This window comes from Canis lupus, chromosome 12 (assembly GCF_011100685.1).
Source record: "Canis lupus familiaris isolate Mischka breed German Shepherd chromosome 12, alternate assembly UU_Cfam_GSD_1.0, whole genome shotgun sequence".
In the NCBI taxonomy this organism is placed as follows: Eukaryota; Metazoa; Chordata; class Mammalia; order Carnivora; family Canidae; genus Canis; species Canis lupus.
In genome coordinates, this window is record NC_049233.1 from 48,046,053 (window position 1) to 48,072,719 (window position 26,667).

Here is a 26,667-nt window from a genome sequence, read left to right on the forward strand (position 1 = left end):
CCCTTAGCAATGTATTAACATCGAGGCAGTTGAGTCCGTAGGGAAATGTCCCTCTGCCTGTTTCAAGGACTTGTCAATGTGCTGCCGCGGGCTTGTGCTTTGTCCTCAGCTAGGCCTGTTCCCCATCATTTGAAAACTGATCCTTCCCACTCACCCCCCATTTTTTTAGGTATAATTGACAAATAAAAATTATGTATTTAAAGCATACAATGTGATAATTTCATATACATATGCTGTGAAAGGATTCCCTCATCAACTTAATTAATACATACTTCACCTCACATATTTAACTTTTTTTTTTTTTGGTGAGAATATATAAGTTCTCCTCTTTTAGCAAATTTCAATTGTACAATGTGATATATATAATCAACTACAGTTAACATGTTTAACATTGGGTCCTCAAACCTTAATCACATTATGGGTGAATAACTGAATGTTTGCATCCCTTGACAACCTCTTCTCATCCCTGCCCCACCCCCAGCCACTTTTCTACCGTTTCTAAGAGTTCAACATTTTGTTTTGTTTTTTTTCTTTGTCTGTTTCCACATATAAGTGATACCATGGGAAACTGATTCTTTTGACTCTTTAAGACTTGTTAAGCAGGTCCAGAACAGAGGTTAATCTAGAGCTAATCAATTCCCACAGCTGAGGCAAGACCCCTCTGAGTCCTCTACCCCATGAGTTATGAGGTTTTCCAGTCTGATTTGAAGGAACAGGCACTGTGGGAGTGATGGCCACCACTCCCCTGGTCCTTCTGGATGCTTCTTCTCAGGTCTTTGGTTGTTTTCTCCTATGTTTGTGCCGATCAGAACTCCGCCGAAGACTCAGGGGCCTCCGTGTATCTCAAGAGTTCTCTGTCTGTGCAGCTTTCCTCCCTCCAGGGCTTTGTTCTCTGCACTCAGCCACTTTAGTCTCCATGGACCTCAACTCAGGGACATGTCCAGCCTCTCCCTTTGCTCAAGGCAATAAGCTGCAGCAATTGTAAGTTTCACCTGGTTTGGTTCCCATCTGTCAGGGATTACTGTCCAACACTGCAAAAAGGAAGATGAAATAAAGTCTTTGTCAGGCAAAAAAGCTGAGAGCACTCACCATCAACAGATCTTTAACAAACATGTTAGAGGAAGTTCCTCTGGCAGAAGAAAATGATACCAGATGGAAATTTGGATCTACACAAAGGAATGAAGAATGTCATAAGTGGTAAATATCTGGATAAATATAAAATCCTTTTGTTCAAATGGATAGCCAGCCCCAGTCCACATATGGAATAGTCCATTATTTTACTGAAATGAAATGCCTTCTTTATAATCTATCAAATTTCTTAAGTACACTTGGATCTGTTTCTCTGTTCTCTGTTCTATTTCAGTGACCTACTTGTCTATAATTATATACTAGTACCATTTTGGTTTTATTTTAATCACTATATAATTTGTTTGATATTTGTTAGGACAAGTTCACCTTGTTCTTAATTTTCAAAATTTACTTGATAATTTCCCCATGTTTATTCTATGATATAAACTTTCAAAAATATCCACTCCTCCTGCAAAAAAAAAAAAAAAAATATATATATATATATATATATATAAAAATTTCTGTTGGGATTCTGACTAAAATTATCATAAATCCATACATTAATTTGTAGTGCTACAGTTAGCCAAGAACAAGTTTCATTAGGAGAAAAAGATCACAAGATTCTGGGCCTGGCTAGAACTCTGAAATACTACATTTCATGCTGAAGCAGTTGCAGCTCATGAGAGTCTCAGGAAATGCTTTGTGGAATACTGACTGGACAAGGGATATTGCTTAGAGAGAGCATCTGGCTCAGCCAGGGTAGCCAGGAGAGAGGAGGGTGCACATGTGATAGTCATTCTGATTTACCCAACTCAGTGGCCTGTCTCAGAAGCATAGTCAGCTATTCTTCCAGAAGTAACTTTATTGCTGAGAGATTCATCTAAGGAAGAAATGAGGAAGGAGATTACCATAAACCTAATGAAGTATACAGACCCAACTGGAGATAAAGGATTCTAATCCTTGGTCATGGACTCTCTGTGACTCTAACATTCACTCTTGTATGTGCTGTTTGACATTCTCAAGTAAAGGTGAGAGAGGCCATGAAACCATGATACTTAAAAAGAGGTGGAAAAATATACTATAAAAATATTGAATAATTTTTAGAAAACAAACTGCTAAAAGATAACATGTTCCAAGAATTTAAATTTCCCCTGTGTACACAGAGGACTCTTTCAGTGGAGGCAGCTGCAACATTCCCGCAGGTAAACTTCACCAGCCATGAGCCTGCAAGTAACCTGGAGCTCACTGCATCAATGAGAAGGGTGAGCACTGGGCTATCTGAGCCTCCAGGCCAGTTGAACGGGACTCACTACCAGAAGAAGGTGACAGGCACCAAAAGTCAACCTTGCCTTATTCTTAGCCGTACTGGGAGCTGACAGTTCTCCATCCCTGAGGTGATTTTACTTCCCAACTGAAACTTGAAACTGTGAAGGCTTTGATATAAAACCTTATAGCACTCAGATATAAATGAGCTCATATTTTGCCTAAATGCTTTTTTCACAAGAATTTCAGAGCACTACAAAAACCATGGCTCGTATATCAGGACTCATATAGCCCCACCTTTCATGTGGAGGAACAAAGAAGAGAGGGGAGTGTTGAAGTCACTTTGAGCTGGGAGGATGACTCCAGGTTAAAGCTGAAAGGGGAACTTACACTTGGAATATGTACTTGGAATCATCCTGCTCCAACTGTAGCTTTCTCCCAGTTTGAGTGGCAGTTCAAATATAGTCCATATGGTTCAGAGCTGTGCCCAGCAAGTGGTCTGGTAACTACATATATCAAGTATTCCTTAAACTGAATCCTCAGCCTTACTGGGCAGATTCGAAAGAAGGAAAAGATGAGGTCCCTGTCATCTTCAAGGGGCTTATAATCTACTCAGAACAGATGTAGACACATAACACAGGTGTGTCACACTATGAATTCCTTAAGGACAAAAACTGTTTTATTCAACTTTGTACTCCCAGAAGCCAGAAAAAAAAAAAGTAGTCTAAACTGAACACTTGCTTCATCCACAAATGAGCAAGATGGAAAATCAGTGGGTTCTGAGAATGGAGGATTCACAGTGGGCTAAGTGAAAAGGGAAGGCTGCATGTCAGACCCTGAAATCCTTGGAGAACAAATTCCTAAACAATCATCCATCATAAGTCCTCCCTTTTCAGTCTGTACTGTGGAATATAAAAAGGAAAGTGGGGTCACAATTAATTCTTTTCTTTATCTAGTAAGAACAGATCATTTATTCATCCTTTTTAGCACCTACTTTGCGCTTGATATTGCCCCAAGGCCAAGAAATGTAAAAGTTAAGAGGTCAGGTGGTCCCTGCCCTGGATACTCCAGAAAGCCATAGGTCCATTTGTTCATGTGCTGGTCTCCTCTTGCCTCTAACCTCCATCTTGTGTTAGGTCACAAAACTCTCCTCATTTCAGAGGCTAATAGATCCGCTTCTTTCTCCTTCTACTCAAAGAGAGATGAAAGCCCATTAGGATCTCTCAGTGTAGTGGAAAGGTTAGCAGTGACTGTAAACAGCAGATTATTCCCAAGCCCTTGGGACTCTCTAATGAGAAGAAATTGTCATGCTCAAATTCTCTGGTGACAGTTTCTTTGGGGAACTTCCCTTGAGAAACATTGACTGGACAAGATACACTTTTTTGTACTATACACAATCCATTACTCCCAGGAGAAAGTACGGCTAGAAATAATTTCAAGACACTATAATTAGCACCACAATTCTCATAACAACAAGGAAATTAGATGGGGAATTCGATCCCAACAGTATGCCCCTGCCTTGTGCCTTCTTGCTCTTAGATTTTAGTCCCACTTTTACAGCCATATTTCTGAGATAAAATGTGGACTGTCTCCCACAAAGACCTACTCTATGGGTCCTGATGTGCTCCTAGATCCATTCTCTAACTTCACCAACTGTGTATCTGTTTTCTGACCCTGTCTACTGAAGTCCAACATGTTCTCAGAGTTCCACAGAGTAACGTTACTATAAAGGAGAGATTGGAAAATTATGGCACATAGGCCAAACCTGGCCCACTGCCTGTTCTTTAGATAAAGTTTTATTGGAACACAGCTTTGCCATTAATTTATGTATTGTTTAGGGCTACTTTTGAACTACAACCACAGAATCGGGTAGATGTTATAAAAACTGTGTAGCTCACAAAAATCTAAGATATTTACTAACTGCCCTTTACAGAAAAAGTATGCTGACTCCTGCTATAAAGTGATAGAAATTTAAGACACACATTCTGTACTTTTCATTGTATCAACAACACAAATGTTTAGGTAAAGAGCATTGTATTTATATCTTAATCTTTTCAGATAATATAAATTTTACATGTAGTTTTGGGTAATTTATCTTTGATAATAAGAATTTAATGGGATTTGTATCTGTATTACTGATTTGTTTGTTCCCAGGGTGGCTAAGGCTAATGATTCATTCCACTAGATTCAAAGCAAGGCTGCTAAATAGAGAGGTAAAATATTTTGGGATGGCCTCTAATAAAGTTTTCCAAGATAGTATTAGAGAAATGGAACTTAGAAGGATATTTTGTCTTGACATGTACTCTTCCTTTCCAGGCCAAACTTTCAAGTGGAAAGAAAGAAAGAAAGAAAGAAAGAAAGAAAGAAAGAAAGAAAGAAAGAAAGAAAGAAAGAAAGAAAGAAGGAAGGAAGGAAGGAAGGAAGGAAGGAAGGAAGGAAGGAAGGAAGAAAGAAGGAAGGAAGAGCAATAACGAATCCACCACTCAAAAAACTCACCGAACCTCACACCCCAGCAACTCAAGCCACCCGCCCCGAACCCTGCCAATCCCATCCACCCACTCCCAACCCTCCCGCCCGCAGACCCCCCCCGCCCGCCCGCAGAAGAAAGAAAACAGTTGTAGACTTAATAAAATTAGTATCATATTAGTATCACTTTCGATTTGGATGGAAGGAGATAATCTCAAAAACATTTCAACAAAATCTGGAATTTATCTAAAATTAGACCCTACCTAGAAAGCAGGAATTCCTCAGACATAAACAATTTTGTCTGCTATAAACGATCCTTTTTTAGATTTGCTGAGGGACCACAAGAACAGGAAGGCCTCTTACTGAACAGTCATTTTTGTTACTTTGATATATGTAGTTACATCATAAACTTGTAGAGTTCATTGGTTCTGAAGAGTGGTCCATATCTTACATCTGTAGAAATAGCTTTTTCTGTTGGTAGGAAACTTTACTCAGGTAGTATCTCTGACAGATCTATGGATCAACAGAGTAGCACAGATGTGCTGAGTAGCTGCCATCCAGTGGCTGAACAGAGTAACTGCTTCAACCCTGAGGGGAGATTCAGCTTGGGGTCTGAAGGAAGTCAAAGAAATGTGTCTTAGACAGACTTTATTGACTTAGATTACACTGAAAGTGTGAAACTTATTTGCAGACAGTATAATCTCATAACTGAAAAAACTTTAAAAACTCCATTAAAACTATTAGAATAAGGGAATTAGAGAAAGAGCCTGAAGATAAGATAAATATACAAAAATGTAAAGCTTCTCTTTATGTTAGTGGTAACTGATTCGAAATGGAAATGGGAAAAATAATCTCATTTGCATTAGTTACAAAAGCATAGGAGAGTTGGTCTCGGGATGCCTGGGTGGCTCAGTTGTTGAGCATCTGTCTTTGGCCCAGGGCGTGATCCTAGAGACCCAAGATTGAGTCCCACATCGGGCTCCCTGCATGGAGTCTGCTTCCCCCTCTGCCTGTGTCTCTGCCTGTGTGTGTGTGTGTGTGTGTGTGTCTCATGAATAAATAAATAAAATATTTAAAAATAATAATAAATAAATAAATAGATAAATAAATAAACAAACAAACAAACAAGTAAATAAAGGAGAGTTGGTCTCCTTTCCTCCAGGATGCTTCAAGCAAAGTATTTGGGATCATGACACTGACCTGATAGCTTTCAATCTTCCATGAGGCTCTCAGTACTAGTATCAGTCTGTGTCATGTGCCTGTCTTATATCAGTTTCCCTCAGGAGCACAAACCTTCCCATTTACAGTTTTAATGGGCTTTCTCGATTCTACACTATAGTAAACAAACCCTAATCCCATCCATTCCCACTCCTCCCCTTCTTCCTAAATTCTTTCTCTCTAAAACTCATAATCTATAATCAAAAACCTAATCTCTGAATAATTGTCCACAGAAAACATTTTCTCCTGCAGCCCTCTGGTACTTTTTTTTCTCCCATATTTTATGTTCTTCAGGGCCAGGAAGGAGGTAAACCTATTTCTCATTCACCATTGCCTCTTTTCACTCTGAGACTACCCCTTCATATCTTCTCCTTCCTCAAACCTCCTACTCCTTCTCCCCTAAACTCTCAGTTGATGATCTCATCATATATCTAACTGAGAGAACAAGAACTATCATTAAAGAGCCCTCATTCCCAGTGTAAATGTATAGATCAGTGTTTCTCCACCAAGGGCAATTTCACCCCTCAGAGAATATTTGGCAATGTCCAGAAACATTTTGAGTGGTATAACCCAAGAGGTGTTTCTGACACCTAGTAGGGAGAGACCAGAGATGTTACTAAATATTGTACAAAGGACAAGACAGCCCCAAATTACAAAGAACCACCTGGCCCTGTATAGCCCATGGTTGAGAAATCCTAATATAGACCAACCTGCACAGACACCTACCTCTTTCTTCCAATGAAAGAGTGTCCCTGTCCCCCATCAAAAGTAGTTATTTCTCATTCTCAAGGACTTTTCTCTTGAAATTATCACTTCTCTATCTTCATCTCTCCCTCTCTACTTTATGTATTCAATCATTCAACAAAAATGTTGAATCTTAATATATGCCAGAAATTCTTCTGAAGTCCTGAGGATACAAAATCATGAAAATTCCTGCCCCTGTGAAAATTACATTCTGGGGGAGGAAAACAATCAATATAATAAATAAGTAAAATACATGTTATTAGTGGTGAGTGCAAAGGGGAAAAAAAAAGAAGAAAAAGAAACAGAAACCTCCTGTGAGGGCAGAGGTTAAATTTAAACAGGGTGGCCAGAAGAGGGCTCCCTGATATACTGTGATATGATAAAACCTGAAGGAAATGAAGGAGAAACCCATGCAAGTATCTGGGGGAAAAACATTCTAGGCAGAGGGAAAAACAAGTGCAAAGAGGGAGTGAGCCTAGTATGAGATTTGTCTGGTGGGTCCAAGGAACAGAAAAAGGCTGGTGCACCTGGAACAGATGAACAAAGGTGGGAGTTGTGGAAGATAAAGTTAGAGCGGTAATGAGAAACAATTTTATAATTTTGACTTTTACTCATCTAAGGGACATGGGGAGACTTTGGAAGATTTGAGCAAAGGATTTTATCATCTGACTTATTATTTGACACAGAGCTCAACAAACTACAGCCAGCAGGCCATTACCTGCTTTTGTAAATAAAGTTTTATTGAAACACAGCCTTGCCCATTTCTTTATGTATTGTCTCTGGTTGCTTTCAACCTACAATGGCAGAGATGAGTAGTTGCTCCAGACACCATATGGTCCACAAAGCCTGACATATTTGCTATTGACCCTTTACAGAAAAAATGTAAAGAATGCAGAGAACCTAATAAATTCAAGAAGCTCAAAGCCATAAATAAAAAGATATATTTGACCGCATAAACTTTTTTTTTTTAAGATTTCTTTACTTATTTGAGAAAGAGAGGTGGGGAGCAGATAGAGGGAGAAAGAATCCAAGCAGGCTGTCTGCTAAGCACAAAGCACAGCACAGGGCTTAATCTCATGACCCAGAGATCATGACCTGAGGCAAAATTAAGAGTCGTATGCTTAACCAACTGAACCACCCAGGCATCCTAACAGCATAGACTTTTAAGTTACTTAAGCTGTTAAGCAAAAGTTATTATAAACAAAGTGCAGAAACAAGAGAGGTAAAAAATGTATATATTTATCACAAAGAGTTAATGTTGCTATTGCACAGAGTCCCTGAAAATTGATGGAAAAGAGACTAAATCCAGAAGAAAAATAAGCAAAGAATATGAACAAGCAATTCACAAATAGAAAATGAACATAGCCAGTAAACATATTAAAAGATGCTCCACATCACTAGTGGTCAGAGAAATACAAACTAAAACCATAAGATGATATCATTTTGTCATTTCAAAATGGAAGAGTGTAATAAGAACTAGTCCTAACTGGGATGCGGGGAAACAGGCACTTCCCATCCATTGATGGTAGGAATGTGAATTGCTTCAGACTTTTGAAAAAGTAACCTAAGAATAGCTATTAAAGCTAAAATATATGGATTTCTTGATCAAGCCATCTCACTTTGGGAAATCTATTGCAGTCCATATACATATATACATACATATATATACATATACATCTATCTATATATAGGGGTATTCTTTCAACTTTATTTGTCCATGCAAACAAGCACCCAAAAAAGAGAAGTATCTCATAATAAACACCAATACTACATTTTATTATGTAGCTATTAAAAAGATTATATTTGAGGCAAAAAGTTAATCTCTTTAATTTCCTTAAGGTACAAAGGCTTCATGAATCAATATTGAAAAGAACAAATAATTCAATTTTTCAAGTGGGCACAGATACAAATAGTTCACAGAAATATAATCCATACACCCTTCATGACAAGAAATGGCATGCAATCATAAGAAAAATGCGGTTTAAAGCTACCCTGAGATACAACTCCACCTATCACATTGCAAGGGACAGAAAGTTTGATGACAAACCATATCGCCAGAGTGTGGAGATTTGGGTCCTGCCTTACTGGTAGAACTATAAATGATATAGCCTCTCTGGAGGGCAGCTGGACTATTTACATGTATGCAAAGTGATATAGTTACAAGGGCAGGGAGAGAGAGAATTTTCCTTGGTAGGGAGCATTAAATATATTTTGGTATATTTATATAATAGAAAGCTAGGCAGCCATCAAAAAGAACGAAAAAATAATAATAATAAAAGAAAGATGTAGTTTTACCTGTATGCACATGAAACACTTTCCAAGATATATTATTAAGTGAAAAAAAGCAAGAGAAGATAGTGTGGGAAGACTTCTACCCTGCATAGAAAGTGTGTGTTTTCACATAAAGAACAGCTCTGTAGGGCTTCAGACCATAACATAATGGTGATTGCACTGTGAAAGGGTGGGGAGTGGCTATGGCACAGGAGTAAGAGAACACAATGTTCACTGAATCACATTTATTCCACCCTTTTTAACCATGTGCATGTATTATTACCTTTAAAAAACTAAATACAATTTAATTTTTAAAAAGATCTATAGTAATGGACCTAAAGAAGTGCCCACAATGTATTATTAAGTAAGAATAAAAATTGCAGGGAAAAAAATTGCAGAGTAATATGTATAGCACAATCCTATTTTTGTTAAAACACTCAGTTTTAACATATACATAGAACCAAGTTCTATGTACATCTACATATGCAGAGAGAAAGGTGCAACACAAGCTATGAACTTAGATAATGTTGGTGGAAATTGGCCTGGGGTAAAGAAAGGAAGAGATGACTGGCTTTTCCTTTTATGTCTCTTTTATATTTGACTTGCCATAACAAAATAATATCATTTTTGTTTTAATAATCTAATACAGTAAAGGTAAAATGCCTGGTAGAACTGTGAATGATATTTTCTTCATTGCACTTCTGTTGCATTTTAATATATATTGCAGTGAGTTCAAAACCACAAAGTTTTACCTATTCAGCATCCTTCTTCCTTCCGACCCATGTGCACTGTGGGCCACTGTGGCCTACATGCTCTTTTGTTCAGAGACGCAATATGTACCTGTTCCACACACAACTCCATTTAATTCCACTGTACATTTACAAGTACTCAAAATTACTTATGAGGCCACATTTACCTCAAACACACACTCCCAGAGTGCCTACTGCCTTCACTTCTCTTTTGACCCTTAGTAGAAGCTACTGTGTGACCCCTGGTATGTGCCAGTGCCATGGCAAGCCTTAATGCAGCTTGAGGCAAAAGGAAAAACCAGTAACACTGATCCTGTCTTTATTTAAAATGTTATTATTATGTTCATCATGAATTTTTGCTTTAATTTTGATTTTTAAAATACTGCATTATCTTAATGAGTTTTTTGATGCTCCCTTAAATTTTACAGTTGAGCCAAATGCCTCACTTGCCTCACCTCAGCCTGGCACTGCTGAGGCCAAGACAAAATGAAAAGGGAGACTAGGATGGGCTTATTATTCCAGGAGACCAGAAAAATATGCTAGAGGTATTTATATACTACCAAGGGCCACTAGGTGAATTCAAATACTCCTGCCTACCCAACTAGAGCATGAGCTCCTTTGATTTTGTCTTTTATGTTAGAGCTACTCTGTCTAGTACAAAAGATTCTAGCCACACATGGCTAAATAAATATATGTTAATTAATATCACAGCGGAAAGAGGAGGAGGAGATCCTGAGGCAACTCTGTGAGGTTGGATAGGGTGCTCCATGGGAAAGCATGGAACCTAATGCAATGCTCAGTTCATGGTAGACACAAAGTCATTTGCTCCTTCCACTCATCAATTCAACACATATTCACTAAAGGCATCTGCCATATGATCTTCTATGTATCAGAGATGCAGTAGTGAACAAAACAGAGCAAAAAGTCTCTGCCCTCATGGAGCTTTCATCATAGTAAAGGGGACAGAGATAAAGTAAACAAGCAAAATGTGGTGGTAAGTGCCAAGAAGAGAAATAAAGGAGGGAATGGGAGTGGCATGTGAGTTCAAGGGTAAGGCAGCAAGGGCAGTAAGGGTGGAGATGGAGGAGAGTGGCTGCAAGAGTAATAACATATGAAGAATGACCTGAAAAGGGTGAGGAGGGAGCCATGTGCATATCTGGAGGACCAGGTCCAGGCAGAGGGAGCTGTGAAGACCCTGAGGCAAGAAGAGTTTGGTGCCTTGGGACATGGTCAAGAAGCTACTGGCCAGAGGGGGAAGTGAGGAAGAATGGCAACGGTGGGGCCACCATTGAACTGGTGAGCTTTAGTCTCTTTTCCCCAGGCATAGATCTTCATAGATCTTGCTACTTTGTGAAAAATATCCTTGCTATTTTATCTTTATTCCTGTCCCTTTGTTTTAGGCTACCACAGGAAGTTCTGTCACCTGGGATGAGTTTTCTGACTGCCCCTCCCCCATCACTACAGTCTTTCCTCTAGAGCTCCAAGTCTTCTTCACTGATGTTCCTTTCTTTGGGAACATTGCACTCTTCGAAGTTCCATTCACTCACCAATGCAGTGCCTGCAGAGTGTCCCTTGCGTCTGATCACCACCCAGGCTCTACTATTTAAGTTTACAATTCTCAGTATCTTCTCCTTGCAGATCAAAACTACCTAAGACCTAGTGTGATATTCCAAATGGTCAATAATGGGTAGGCAGGGCCTAGCAAAGCATGTTAGACCTGGGGCAGATCATGGGCCCCACTGTGCCAGGTTAACCTTTGTGGCTGGCTGTGTAGGGTCTGGGAGGTAAAAGGAAAGGCAGGACACATTCAGGGCTCAAAGCAGTGGTGGCTTTCTAGGCAGCATGGAAGCATTGACTATTTAACAACTGGTACAACCACACCAGCACCTGTCAGCTGAATATGTACCCTGTTAAGGCCACATTTACAAGTTATTACTGACTGCTACTTTGGTTTCCTGGGCCTTCACTTTAAATTCACAATCATGGGCTTCTCCAGCAATGATTATTAGGAGAAGCTAACTTGATCTCATTTGTCCGTGTATCAACTACACCCATCAGCACAACCCTCATGGAAGGAGCAGGAGTCCTCTTGCTAGAACCATCTTTGTCAGGGAGAAAGATGCATGAGTGGATGGAATTCATCCTCTTTAAATCATTCAGAGATGATCTGCTTGAGTGTACCACCACCAACTGCTCCTTTTGCATCAAGCATTCAGATCATGTTCACAGTCACTGAAACAACACCACGCAGGCCTGCTGAGTGAGCAGACACCAGGATAATCTCTGAAGCTAACAGAAGCTTATTTGTGACCCTGACAAGTGGAACCTGTGTGAAGACGGAGGCCACCTCTAAGTTCATCTGCCTTCGTGTTTCTCATTAAATTTGAAACCAGTCTCTCCTCTAAAAACTCAACACAGTTATCAAACTTTTAAAGATTGTTGTGCTTTGCCAGGGTCCAACACAGGCCTAGAGAGAGGCTGGGAAGGGGGAATGGGGAAAGCAAAGAGGAGTGGATTCCACAGACACTCTTCCTACTGCCACGCAAAAGTGCTGCCTCGAATCTCTCATCAGAGATAGCATTCAACTGATATTGTCCCAAAGCATAAAGGCAAAGGATGCAAAGAAGATCACTTTGATGTATCTGGGTTTTTCATTTATTTCTTGAGCTACCTTGTCAGCTAACAAATGTTGGAGGGAACTTCTGGTTCATGATGGCAGACTGGATGCATATATTTGCCTGCCATCCCTCTTTGGCACATGCCCCCCTCCACAAAATATGTGCAGATGCCTCCCAGAGACCACTAGAAATGTGAGCCATTAAATTGGCAGCAGAGTAAGGCAAGGATTCACCTGACAGAAGGTACTTACAGAGTTTTGTTAGGGAGGAAATTACAGTAGAAATTAAGAAGGCCTGGTCTAAGAAGGGACTGGTCAGAATTTAGAAATTAGGCAGTTACTGGAAGTCAGCACTTTTAGGAACTCATAGGTTCACAGGGGTTTCTAGTAATACATTAAATGATGTTAAAACAGTTTAAAATACTTATCTTAGGGGACCCCTGTGTGGCTCAGCAGTTTGGCACCTGCCTTCGGCCCAGGGCATGATCCTGGAGTCCCGGGATCGAGTCCCACATCAGGCTGCCTGCATGGAGCCTGCTTCTCCCTCTGCCTGTGTCTCTACCTCTCTCTCCCTCTCTCTGTGTATGTCACGAATAAATAAATAAAATATTTTTTAAAAAGAAAAGGAAATGCTTGTCTTAGTCGTGGCTTTGGTACACTTCATCTGTTTTGCAAGTCATAGTACTACTGTTCACTGTAAACAGTGGTTCTGTTCTTCAAATACAAAAATTAGAAGAAGAAAACAAAAGAAATCCATTACAGGGAACAACAGAAATGGCATCACCAGTAAACAAGAAATTGCAGCAAATTTCTGGAAACAAGAACAACGAGAATGGTTAGATGGATAAAATAGGCAGAGAAGAGGCAGCCTAGCATATCCTGTGAGAAAGTTTAAAAAAGAGAGGCCACCTTTGTGTGTGGCCAAACATCTAATAGTAATAGCTACCATGTTGTGAAGTGCTCACTGGGCCATGTGCTTTCCATATATTATCTTCCTTAACCCTTGAGATGGCCTGATACAGTAGTAATTGCTACCATTTTTTTTTTTTAGATTAAGAATCTGAGATTCAGAACAATTAAATAATTGCCTAACTTTGTATAGTTAGCAAGTGTCAGAGCTTGGGTTCAAACTCACAAAACTTGACTGTAAGCTCTACAAAGCAAAGATTGTTCTCTCTGTCACACTATCATATCCCCAACTTAGTTGAGTATTAGACACATGGCAGACTCTCTTCTTTCTCTCTCTTTCTCTCTCTCTCTCTCTGTTTCCCAGTTCCTTCCTTCTTCACTACCCTCTCTCTCTACCCTTCTCTTTCTTTTCTCCCTATCTATTATCTATCAAGAAAAGATGGATGGATGGATGGATGGATGGATGGATGGATGGATGGATGATTAGACCAACCCATATCCAACCCCAAAACCTAACTGCCTCCTCAGAGCTCTAAAGTACCCTATAAATCAGTCTACAGACTATATCTAGAGATGCTAGTTAAAACCAGAGGAATGTAGAGACTATGGACTTTAGGAACAAAATTCCAGACTTAGAATGGGGAGGAGATAAGCAGCAGAGAAGCATGATAGAGGAGATTATGATCAGACAAATGTCTATGAATCCTCACCAAAGTGTCCAAGCAAGAAAAAGCCAAGAATTAAGAGAAGTCTTGAATGGCAGGCCTAGGGCACAACCCAGCACAGGAACAGAGCCTATTACCTTGTGCTTGGGTTGAACCCAAACACCAAGAAGCAGCAAAGCATGATGTGGAGCCAGAGGCTCAGGCAGCCAGGTGCTCACTATATTTATTCATGTATTTATACGCTGCCTGGTTCTAAGAAGAACATAAGGTACCTTGCAAGGATATGCAGAGTACAAGCTAACATAAATCAAAGCTAGGCGAGAAAGAAAAAGGCAAATAACAAGGATTGGGGCAAAAAGGAAGCCAGGAATGATGCAAGCATGCATATCTTAAAACCCCATGCATAAACTGTGGGATGGTCATAAATCTACCTTTAAGCTTGCTAGAGGAAAGGAGACCAGGAGAAACTCAGAGGTCCCTTTCTTCCCTGCCCGAGTATATATTACTTAAGATGTAGACATAGAAATCATACATTGCAAGAGCATGATAACAGCAAATTTGGAAAGCACAGTTGAAGTCTGCAACCAAATCAACTTGCCACTGCTCTTCACTGGCATACATTCTCTAATGGGTCTGCCCTCTGTGGGAAAGTTCATATTCACAGGCAAAAGCACTCAGCCAAAAGTTCTGGGGCAGGGAAGAGTGGAAAGAATCCAGATCCCCGATGCTCACAGCCTTTTACAAGGTAAGCCTCAGCCAGTCAAGAAACATTAACTGTTGGTTGTCACCCACCAGTCAGGGACTCTAACATTGTGAGAGAGAGAGAAAGAAAAGTGGGAAGGAGGCTGCATGTAGTTCCTCCAGTGGATGCCCTCCCCATGCAGACACAAGGAGTGACAGACACAAGGAGTGGGGCTACCCACTCACTGCTGACATGCCCCTTGGGACCATAAATGTAAGGGCTTGTTCACTTTCTCATCTTTTTGTGTCCTTTTCCCCAACTCCTTTCCTTCTAATTGTTGTCAGCAAACATGCACCAGGGTAAGTTGAAAAGCTGGTTTGGTCTAGTCTACACCAGAAAGCCTTGGCTAGGTGGGGAATGACACTTTGGCTCTCCTCAGCACCATGTGACAGAATGGCCTGGAATCTTGCCTTGTCGTTCTGCTCCCCCATTCAGGAGACTGTGTGCCTGAGACCAGAGCCAGGCCTAGGGTGGTGCGGAGTTTGTGGTGAGCACTTTCATAGGGTAGTTTGCACGTGGTAGTATTCAATTATTATTCATTGTAAATCCCCTGTGATTTTCAATTATCTGTTGTACTATGATTCAAGAAAAATGACATCTGAGAATTGTCCACTTTTCAGCATCAAGATCTAAATTTTTGTAAATCTCATTCCATGAAATAGCTGTAGCAAGGGTGGTGGAGATAATACATGGATGATAGGAAGCTAGTTCTGAGATAATGGTCCGCTAGTTCTGAGGTAATGGTCAGCAAATTAAATAGCTCCTGGTGTCATGGATCCTTTTCTGTAAAGTCTGACTCAAAATAGTAAGAAACATTTCCTAGAGTAAATGCAGGAGCTATACTTAAAATCTATGTGGAAAAAAGCAACTGTAGCTCTTAAGCATGAGACAAATTTCTCTCTCCCACTACTTTTCTTGAGAAAACTCAGAGATCCTCATTTGACCTGAGTTTTAATCTATTTCTGGATCCATGTAGAACACCAAATCTGCTAATAGGAAGCATTATCATTGTGTTATTTTTAATGTTTTGGCACTAAATCTTCCCTGACTAATCAATTATTTCCAGCTCAGCTAAGCCTTCCACCTAAGACTCTCCAGCTCAATGTCTGTCAGCTCCTCATCACTCTGTTTCGCCTCAGTGCCCTTAGAGAAGACAGGAAGCTATAGGGTCCTTCATTTGTAATGTTCTTCTCAGAAAGAGACCATAAGAGCTGAGAGCTACTGTGAACTTCTGAAGGACATGGATTAACTTTCCACTCTATTACCAGCTTTCTTCAAAATCTTTTCTTAATTATCCCCTTTCTCAAGGACTTATTATCATTAAGCTAATTTAATGAACCAATGTAACTATTATGGAGGAATTTAAAAATATAAAAGTCTAGTCATTTCCATCACTACAAAAGAATCTTAAAAAATGATAATCCATATTCTACCTAATAAATAGTTGTACAACTAATTTACACATAAGGAAATACAGGCAGTAAATTATCAAGGATAGAAATGCTTGTTTTGACAGCAATGAAACAAATGCCAAGTTAAATAACTCCAGGTTATCATTACTCATCTGATTAAACAATTATTAAGCATTGTTGATAGATCTGCTCATAAATACATACTCATATATTTTGGGGAGAGCAATTCATCAACACTGATTAAAAGTTATGAAGGTTTGAAGTGCCTGAGTGGCTCAGTTGGTTAAGGATCCAACTCTTGATTTTGGCTCAGGTCATGATCTCAGGGTCATGGGATTGAGCACCATGTTGGGCAGGCTCCATGTTCAGCATGGAGTCTGCTTGTGATTCTCTCTCTCCCCATCCCTCAACTCCTCTCCACTGCTCACTCTCTCTCTCACTCTCTGTGTCTCTAAAATAGATCTTTAGAAAAAAGTTTTAAAGGTTTGATAAAATTTAGTTCCATTTTATGAAATTTACCACAAACAAAAATTAACAAAATCAAAAATAATGTATAAAAATGGTCACAGGGATGTTGTTTATTATAGTAGAAAATTGCAAATAACCTGATTCCTAGCAGTAGGAAAATGGCTGAGAAAATTGTTTGATATCAATATAATTGTTGCTCCATTACTAGATAGCTCTTCAAAAATATGTTTAGTCAACCCACATTTAATTATTGACAGGCAATTTGTTTCTGTCTCATCTCTTTTGCCATTTCTCTGTTCATCTATTATTACTTTTTCTTGTGTTAAATATGTTTTGGTGTTCCATTTTAATTCCTCTGTTGATTTTTTTAGCTATATGTTTTAAGTAATTTTCTTAGAAATTGCTCTTGGGATTACAATGTGCATATTTAATTTATCACAGTTGACTACAGATTGATACTAACTTAATTAGGTAAAATAGAGCCACTCTATTCTGGTATAGCTCCATTTCTTTCCTCTTCCTTTGTTATTATTGTCATATATGCTATAGGTCATTATAGATACCATATATACTCACATATAATCATATACTGTATATCATATATAACCATATATGATATATATGATCTCATATCATAATCACATTGTATATACAATACATATTATATATTGTGCATGATATATATCACTAACCCAATAGTATATTATAGTTACTGCTTTAAGCAGTAATTTTTTAAAAAATAAGATATGAAAAAAGAGAAAAAACTATACTGTAGTCTCTTATATTTACCCACATATTTAATATTTTTGGTGCCCTTCATTTCTTCCTGTGGATTTGAGTTACCATCTAGTAGAATTTCATTTCAGCCTGACTGACCTTCTGACTTTCTTCAATATCTTTTGTAAAGTGGGTGTTCCAGCAACATAGTCTTTAATTTTTTTGTTCATCTGAGAATGTTTATTTCTCCTTTATTTTTTAAGGATAATCTTGCATGATGCAGAATTCTTAGTTGAGTCAATGCCTTGACTATGTCATTTCGCTGCCTTTTAACCTCCATTATTTCTAATGAGAAATAAATTCTAATACTTTCCAATCTCTTCTTATTTTAATGTTTCCATATTCTAATCCAGTCATCTTGTTTTCCATAGTCTCATCTCTTTAACTTAGTAAGATTTGCAGTATTGTTGCTGCTCATCTAATTTTTAAATCTGTTTATAATGCTTTGTGTGGAGGATGAGTGGGTCTGAGTTCATTCTCCTTCAAAGTCAAAACTTCTTGTCCTGGTGCTGCTTCAATTCTATGAAACACTCACTTATGAGAGGTTTAACTGAAGTGAGAAAAGGGAGAGCTAAACACTGGGAATCCACAGAACCCAAGCAAGCAGATGGCATTAACAAGGTCCAGCAATAGGTGACAAGATGATTGACAGATAGGATTGTCAACAGAGATCTGGCAACATTTAGAAGTATAAGCAAGAAGATAACCAGCAACATGGATATCTATAGTCAAGTTAGCAGAACACAGCCAAGTGCTGGGATCAAAGTTGGGTTCCAGTGTGACTCTGTGGAAAAGACCAGGGCTTTGGCATTAGAGAATCTTATATGACACTGAGCAAGTTCTTAATCTATGTGAGCCTTATATTTCTATCTATAAAATAGGGCTTATTCTGGTGCAGCCACTCTGGAAGACAGTATGGAGTTCCCTCAAAAAGTTGAAAATAGAGCTACCCTGTGACCCAGAAATTGCACTACCGGGTATTGATCCCAATGATACAAATGTAGTGATCCAAAGGGGCACTTGCACCCCAATGTTCATAGCAGCAATGTCCACAATAGCCAAACTGTGGAAAGAGCCCAGATGTCCATCAACAGATGAATGGATAAATAAGATCTGGTGTGTGTATATATTTTATTATATATATATAATTTATTCTATATATATATATAAAATATATATAGTGTGTATATATATTTTATTTTATATATATATAATTTATTCTATATATATATTATAGATATAGATATATTCTATATATATATTATATATATTATAGATATATTCTATATATATATTATATATATATAGAATACTACTCAGTGATCAAAAAAATGAAATCTTGCCATTTGCAACAAGGAGGATGGAACTAGAGGGTATTATGCTAAGTGAAATAAGTTAATCAAAGACAATTGTCATATGATCTCACTCATACGTAGAATTTAAGAAACAAAACAGAGGATCATAGGAAAAAGAGGTGGTTTTTTTCTTTAAATTTTTATTTATTTATGATAGTCACAGAGAGAGAGAGAGAGAGGCAGAGGGAGAAGCAGGCTCCATGCACCGGGAGCCCGATGTGGGATTTGATCCCGGGTCTCCAGGATCGCGCCCTGGGCCAAAGGCAGGCGCCAAACCGCTGCGCCACCCAGGGATCCCAGAAAAAGAGGTTTAAAAAAAAACAAGATGAAGTCACAGAGGGAGACAAATCATAAGAGACTCTCAATCATAGGAAAACAAACTGAGGGTCACTGGACGGGAGGAGGGTTGGAAGGATAGGGTAACTGAGTGATGGACATTAAGGAAGGCACATGATGTAAAGAGCACTGGGTAAGACTGATGAATCACTGACCTCTACCTCTGAAATTAATAATACAGTATACGTTAATTAATTTAATTTAAAATTTTAAAAGTAGTTACTAAAAAATATGGCTTATTATACCTATTACTATTGCAAGATTGTTATAAAGACTAACATATGTAATGCACTATGTAGGACATGGTTGGTGTTTAATAAATGGTAACTGCTTATAGTATCATAAATGAAGGGATGATAATATAAGCAGGACTTCATTCCTAGAGGACCTGTCAAAGCATAAATGTAGGCACTAGGTGAACAAGGTGAAGATTTAGTTCTTAAAACTTAGACCCAAGGTAAGATTACATTTAACTGTATACTGGCAAAGATCAGAGCTGGACTGTGTTCAGAAGTCACCTATATATTGTACCAGAACTACTCATGCTTCTGTTTGTTTTATCTGATGATCCTGATACAAAATAAGCATTTTTAGTAGGTTGTGAAGTTCTTTCCTACAATGGGGACCATACATTGACACCCTGTGCCAGTTCCCATGACTCAGTAACAAGTTACTCCAAAATTTAGAGGCTTAAGTCAATGACATTTGCTTATGAATCTTCAATTTGAGCAAGACTTGGTAGGGTAGCTTGTCTATGCACCACTCAGTCTCAGCTAGGGTGATTGGAAGGCTGAAGTCAGCAGTCATCTGAGGACTTGTTCATTCACATGATGCTGGTTGCCAACTGAGACCTTCACAGGGGCTATTGGCTGAAACACCTACTCATCATATGTTTGGACCTGGAACTGGACTTCTTTGCTATATGATGATTACAGGGGAAGTGCACGTGTGTGTGTATGAAAAAGAGAGCAAGAGAGACAAGAGAGATTCAACAGTAGGAAACATAAAATCATATCTGTGATGGAGGAGTGTCAGCATTACAATTTTAAAAGAGCATGTTGGATAATGGGATAGAGTGATATAACCAACTTTGTAGGAAAAAAATCTCTGCCACTCAGCTTTTGAGTTGTTTGTTTCCAAATATGTATGAGAAAACTTGGAATTAAAAATAAAGTTTACTGAAAACAGTAACTTGATCTAAATAAAAAGTCATGATTCACAGAGTGATATAAATGCACTTTCTGAAGCTCCACATGTTAAATTAATACAGGGGCGGGGGCAATCTTAAAATAATTACTAACTTTTGAAGTAAATACTAATGCTTCACTGGTAGGTTTATGTCTTTTGATTTTCATGTGGTCAGTGATATTACTACAGCCTCCTTTGGTAAGTGACAAATTTCAACAAATACTTGTTTAAGTTATACATTTATCACCAACTTTCTTGAGAAACAAAAATTCAATAATTGTTATTTCATGAAACATGAACTTTTGAGGTTATTGTCAACAAAAGAGTTTATTGCAAGGTGAGGAGATGGGTAAAATAGGTGATGAGGATTAAGGAGTGCACTTTCAATGATGAGCATCAGGTGTTCTATGGAAGTGCTGAATTGCTATATTGTACACCTGAAACTGGTATTACACTGTATGTTAACTAACTGGAATTCAAATAAAAATTTTAAGGAAAGAGGCAAAAAAAATTTTTTTTTAAAATCATTTATTGCAAAACTAACAGATAAATCCCAAGGAATAAAATAAACAGATGTATACATACAATAGAATACTATTCAGCCTTATAAAGGAAGAAAACTCTGACACATGCTACACACGTGAACCTTGCAGATACTGTACTGAGTGAAATAAAAAGACAATCACAAAAAGACAAATACTGTATGATTCCACTTAAATGAGGTGCCTAGAGTAGTCAAATTCATGGAGACAGAAAGTAGAATGGTGATTGCCAACGACTGAATAGAAAGGGGGATGAAAAGTTAGTGTTTAATTGGTACAGAGTTTCAGTTTAGAAAGATGAAGTAGTTCTGCAAATGGATGGTGGTGATGGTTGCAGAACCATGTGAATGCACTCAGTGACACTGAACTGTACACTTAAAAATGGTTAAAATGGTTAATTTATATTATTTCTGCCATAACAAAAAAAATTGTAAAAAAAACTGCTGTATGTTTATTCCACATATTAAATGACTAACCATTCTTTAATATTCAGAATACTCTACGTAATCAATGGAAGGACTGGTGGGCTTCCATATCTTGTATGTATTTCACTTATAACCTATCATGTTCCAATTTCCCCACCAACCCCACCAACTGGTAGCCTGGTGGCTTCATGCAAATGGTTCACATGAGCAGCCAGTTGGCACACCAAGTGGCTGGTCAGAGCCAGTAGCAGCAGCAAAAATCTCTTCCTCCAAAATGGAAAGAGATTGCTATCTATAGAATCTGGGTGCACTTTGTTTTACTAATGAGTATGCCCTCACCCTGCATGCTGCACTTAGAAGGGAGGTGTTAGTTTCTCTGCACCAAGGAAGGGAAAAAGAGAAAGTGTTATCACTGTTCATCATCTTTCAGATTTAATATATATTAAAGGTGAGAACTCTATTTTCATGCCGTTACCTACTACTAGGCAAAACCACGACAGAGGACAGAGTACCATGGACATGGTGCCAAACTTACCCAGATAATTTGAATGCAACTATTAATAATAATAATACTATCTTTAAGAAAGGAAACATAAGAAAAATATCAAATGGAAGGGCGGCATCTAGACAATAGCAAAAAACAGGGCTGCCCCATGTATATTGGGACCTATGGGTACCCTAAAATGATAATAACTAAACATACCTCATTACAAGAGTTGTTATAAGAATTAAATGAGGGAATGTTGTGAAAGCATTTTGTGTGATCTAAAGCGTTATATAAAAGCTTTCTAAAAATAAATAAATAAATAAAAGCTTTCTATATATTGATCCTATATGTATTCTGTCCCACTGATTACTTCAAAAAGAATGTTACTATCATTTTGCAAATTTCCATAAAGTATCTTGCTGTGATTTTAATAGTCATTGCATTAAATCTATATATTAACCTAGAGGATATTGCCATATTCACTGTTTTAAGCCTTTTAAATAAATAGTATGGTATAGCTCCCTACTTATTCAAGTTTGCCTTTATTGTCCTCATTAGACTTTTATAGATTCTTCAAATAAATCTCTTTGTCCTGGATTATATTAATAGCCAAGAATTTAATGTCCCGTTGCTATTTTAACAGAATCTACATTTTCATTGCATTTTCCAGCCTTGCATCACTGGAGTATATAAAGATGTTTTTGTCTGTGTGGTGAATTAATCTTGCATTCTTTTCTCACGTGTTCACTTCCTTTAATCTTGTTTGCCTCCTACAGCTCTGATTCTTGATATCTCTACCCCAAGTCCAATTCCCCTGAGCACCAAACACATCTATACAACTCCCTGCTGCCCAAATATCTCTCAGGCATCTCAAATTTAACATAACCAGAAGAAATTTCATCTTCCTCCCAAAAACCTCCTCTCCCTTGATAGTCTTAATTTTAGTGAACCACAGATCCTGTGGTACAAGATAAAACTCAGAAATTAGCCTTGACCCTGTCTCCTCTTTCATCGATATGTCTCATCATACACCCAAATCATGTATGATCTACACCCCTCATATCTGAAATTCAATGTCTTCTCTCTCTTCAAGTCCAAGCCTGGAAAAAATAGAGATGGATTTTTGTTTGTTTGTAACTATTCTCCTTCTTTCTATTTTTGTCTGACTCTTCCCTTCCCCCAACTCCTCCCCACCCTTACACATGCTCAAGTTGTTTATAATACTGCAGCCAAAGGGACCTTTCTGAAACCACATTGCTCCTATGCTCAGAATCCTTCAAAAGTTAGCCATTATGTTTAGAAGAAAGTGCAAATGTCATCCTCCTCTTAGGGGGATGCACAAGACTGGTGGCTTGGTGTCAGTCTATATCTACATCTTCAGCTCTCAACACTGAACCAACTTCCCATCCCCTTTACCCCTTTATTATAGCCACATTGATTTACCTTTGTTACCCAAAGCAGCCATTGTGTTCTCTGGACTTTGTATGATTCCCATTCCCTCCATTTGGAAACACAAATCCTTTAGGTCTCCTTTAAGAAAACATTTGTCTCCAGAAAGCTTTCTTCCACCTCTTCTGGGTAAGACTCCACAGTCTACTTGTCTGTCCCCAGAAGCAAAACTTGTGTGTGCAGGAGGTAGACATCCCTGAAGTGGGCTTAGGCCAGGGAACACAATATGCTCTCTGTTCTTATAGTCTTGATGCCCCAGAGGAAAAGCAGATGACAACTGGAATAGATCAGAGCTTGAGACTTGGTAGTACATGAATGCAGCAACCTAAGTGGAAAGTGCAACTCACTCTTAAATTTGTTCAGCGTGAGGGGTAAGAATAGCAAAAATTTGTCACTGAAATCAAAGATCAACCTTGAAGACTCTGTCGGTTCTATGTTAGATTGAGGCCCCTCCCACTTCTCCCAGGGTCGCTGATCAGGAAAACAGATGGGCAGTACAACAGACAGTGAAGGAGAGATCAGAGGACATATTGTGACATACTCTCATCTACAACATGGGAAACCCACTGTTCATTGTTTGTTTTTAATTACAGTTTAAAGAACCGAATATATCATTCTGGAATTATCACCGCCAAATTAGGGGTTGTTCTGAGGGAGTTTTATGAGTCCAGGAGGCAGTCCACTGGACTCTATGGTGGTCTCCATGAAGGTTGGGAATAACAAAGATGGCAATGGAAGATGTTTTTAATTTGATTTTTTCAATGAGTTTCTATCTTTAAATGTTATAAGTAATGCATGAACAAACTCTAGTTTTGTTGTTTATTCCTCAGTTTTCCAGTAAATTCTAGCATGGCAAAAGAGGGAAAGGCACTAACATATTACATTCAGTGGACAATTTATCCTCCCTTTGCCACAGACACCTGCCAGGACCAAATCAGGTTTGTCAGGAACGACAACACAATTCACTCATGATGGCATATGTGCTCACTCTAGATTGCATTCTAACTTTTAGTCTGTGTTAGTTTCAAGAGTATTTCTTGTATACAGCTACATGCTTGATTCTGATTTGTCATTGCTGTTGCTGCTGTTTAAACTAGGAATCAATCTTTCTTTTTCTATAATGGATCCATCCCATTAAGCTTATGCAATATATTCTATATTGCCCTGTAAACTTCGCCATTTTTCTTTGTTTCCTTCTTTTATTTTACATGGATAGAATGTAAAGAAAGGTATGTTAAATCCTTTGTTTTGTTTTAAAAACCAAGTTGGGATATAATCTATTTCTAATCTAATCTCATTACTTTTATTCAATAATTAACACCTAGCAAAGATAGTGTGGCTGACATTTTGTGAGTAGTTATGATTTCTTATCTTCATTGCAACATCATAAATATTAACTCAACAAATATTTATTGAGTATCTAGTACGTGCTGGGTTTGGAGGTACAGTGGTGTATCAGCTTACTTTTAGTATATACCCACTCACCCCAAAATGTTGTGGCTTCAAACAACTGTAGACTGTTTCTGTTTCCAATTCTGGGTGAAGGCAGGGCAATTCTAGTCTGGGCCAGCTGGAAAGACTTCCACTGGGCTTGCTAGCAGCTCAATGGGTAACTGGCTAATCTAGGATGACCTCACTCATGTATCCAGTGGTCGATAGATGGTGGCCGAGGTGTCTACAATCCTCTCCAGATGGCCTCACATCCTTCGCAGGCTACCTCAGGCTTGTCCACATGGCAGTCTCAGGGTTCCAGGGCTCCAGAGAGCACAAGCCCCAATACACAGGTGCCTTTTACACCTCTGCCTACATCATGTGTATTTGCTAATGTCCTATTAGCCAGAGCAAATCACATGAGCAGCCTAGATGGAAAAGATGGAGAAACAGATGTTTCCTGGGAGCAGCAGCAAAGTCACAGTGCAAGAGAGATGATGCAAGGAAAGAAGAGCACAGGATATTCTTGCAGTCCACTGTAGTCCACCTCAGCCACAAACTATTCACATTCTTCTCACATGCAAAGTATGCCCACTCCCAGCCTAGAACATCCAAAAGTCCCATTCAGCTATGGCAATAGGTTTGAAGTCCATGATCTCATGACATAAACCAGGCCCACATGTAGTTCCTCTTGACCCAGAGGCTGATGAACTTATAAGACAAGTTATCTGTCTCACACACCCATATATATAATGGTAAGACAATGACAGAGTAACCACAATAGGCACTCCCATTCCAAAAGAGAGAGAATGCAAGGTACCTAGAAGTTACTGGTCCAGAACAATTTTGAAATATAGCTGGGAATTTGTTGCTAGGATCCCCTCCTCCAGCAGTAGAGAATGTTTCCTTACAGGGGCTCAGTTTTCTTCCCTGGAAATAGGTCCCCAGACCATTTTTCTGATTCTTCCTGAGAGTGGCTCTCTAGAGTCCATTGTCCTTTAAGCTTGTGTTTTTATTGTCTGGATTCTTTGCAATGCCTTCTGAGACATACTTCTTTTTCCATTAGAATGGTTCATGTGTGAAGCTGCCCACCATTGGAAGAACAATTCTCTGTAGGTCTTTTGCATTCTGTACATCTTGCAAATAGACACACTGCCTGCCTTTGTTCTGGCGTATCTTTTTCAAAGATGTTTATACAGTGAAGAGCCTTGGAATGTAGAGATAGTGCCTCCTTCTGGAATAAAGGGCAAATGCTTATAGCCCTGCAAGATAGAGATAATGTCTCCCTCTGGTATAAGTAGACCAGCATACTTACTGCCCAACATAAAAGAATAAGGTTTCCAAACTTCTGAGTTCCTCTCCTATAACATAATCCATTGCATGTGCAGTTGTCATTTGGCTTTCTTCATGTCACCCTGTGGGAACTGGAGCTCAGAGAAATAACATAAATATGCTCATACTCACACTGCTTACTATGTCATGATTAATAAACTATTCTTTATCTCTGACTCACGAGGTTTGTGTCTTTTGCCAGCACCCACAAAACTGTGACAAGCTAACTCATTAGCTTGCAAGTAGGCTACAATCTGAGCCCTTCCATAGTTCTTGACATCTGCTTTCTACATATAAGAAGTTGGGGTACTAGAAACCTCTTTGCAAGCTGAATGATTTTAGTCTCTTTTTAGTACAAATTGATGGTTCTTTATTCAATACAACTCTTTAAAGATCTTTGTGGTTTTTCTATGTGTTAGTTTATGGCCCACCCCCATTAATAAAAGCTACATCTACAGTCCTTTTCAAGATAGTCCTCCTCTACTTGGGCAGCATATTAGGTTACTATGGAATAATGCCTGAAGACCTTTAGCAGTCCTGTTGTCCAGCCAAGATGATGTCATAGGCATTGCCTCAAATCTTTCAGAAGTTTAAGCCAAGAATCTGATAACCACAGCCCTGATTTGAGCTTTAGGTCTAGACAAAGTTTGAGAATCTTGTACTGGCTGGAGTCTGTGAGGGAGAAACTGTCCTGGGCCCTTTATTTTCCTCTAAATTCTGGTTGCAAAGTAAAGAGTTCCTTCTTGCAACATT

General features: G+C 38.7%; 1 long non-coding RNA gene across 1 annotated transcript in view; it reads right to left on the reverse strand.

Annotated features, from left to right (window-relative positions):
* Positions 1–277: 277 nt before the first annotated feature.
* LOC111098354 overlaps positions 278–26,667 on the reverse strand; it is an 89,122-nt gene continuing 62,732 nt past the window's right edge. Inside the window, exon 3 of the long non-coding RNA XR_005368006.1 lies at positions 278–1,031. This is a non-coding gene — a long non-coding RNA (uncharacterized LOC111098354). The remainder of the gene's footprint in view (positions 1,032–26,667) is intronic.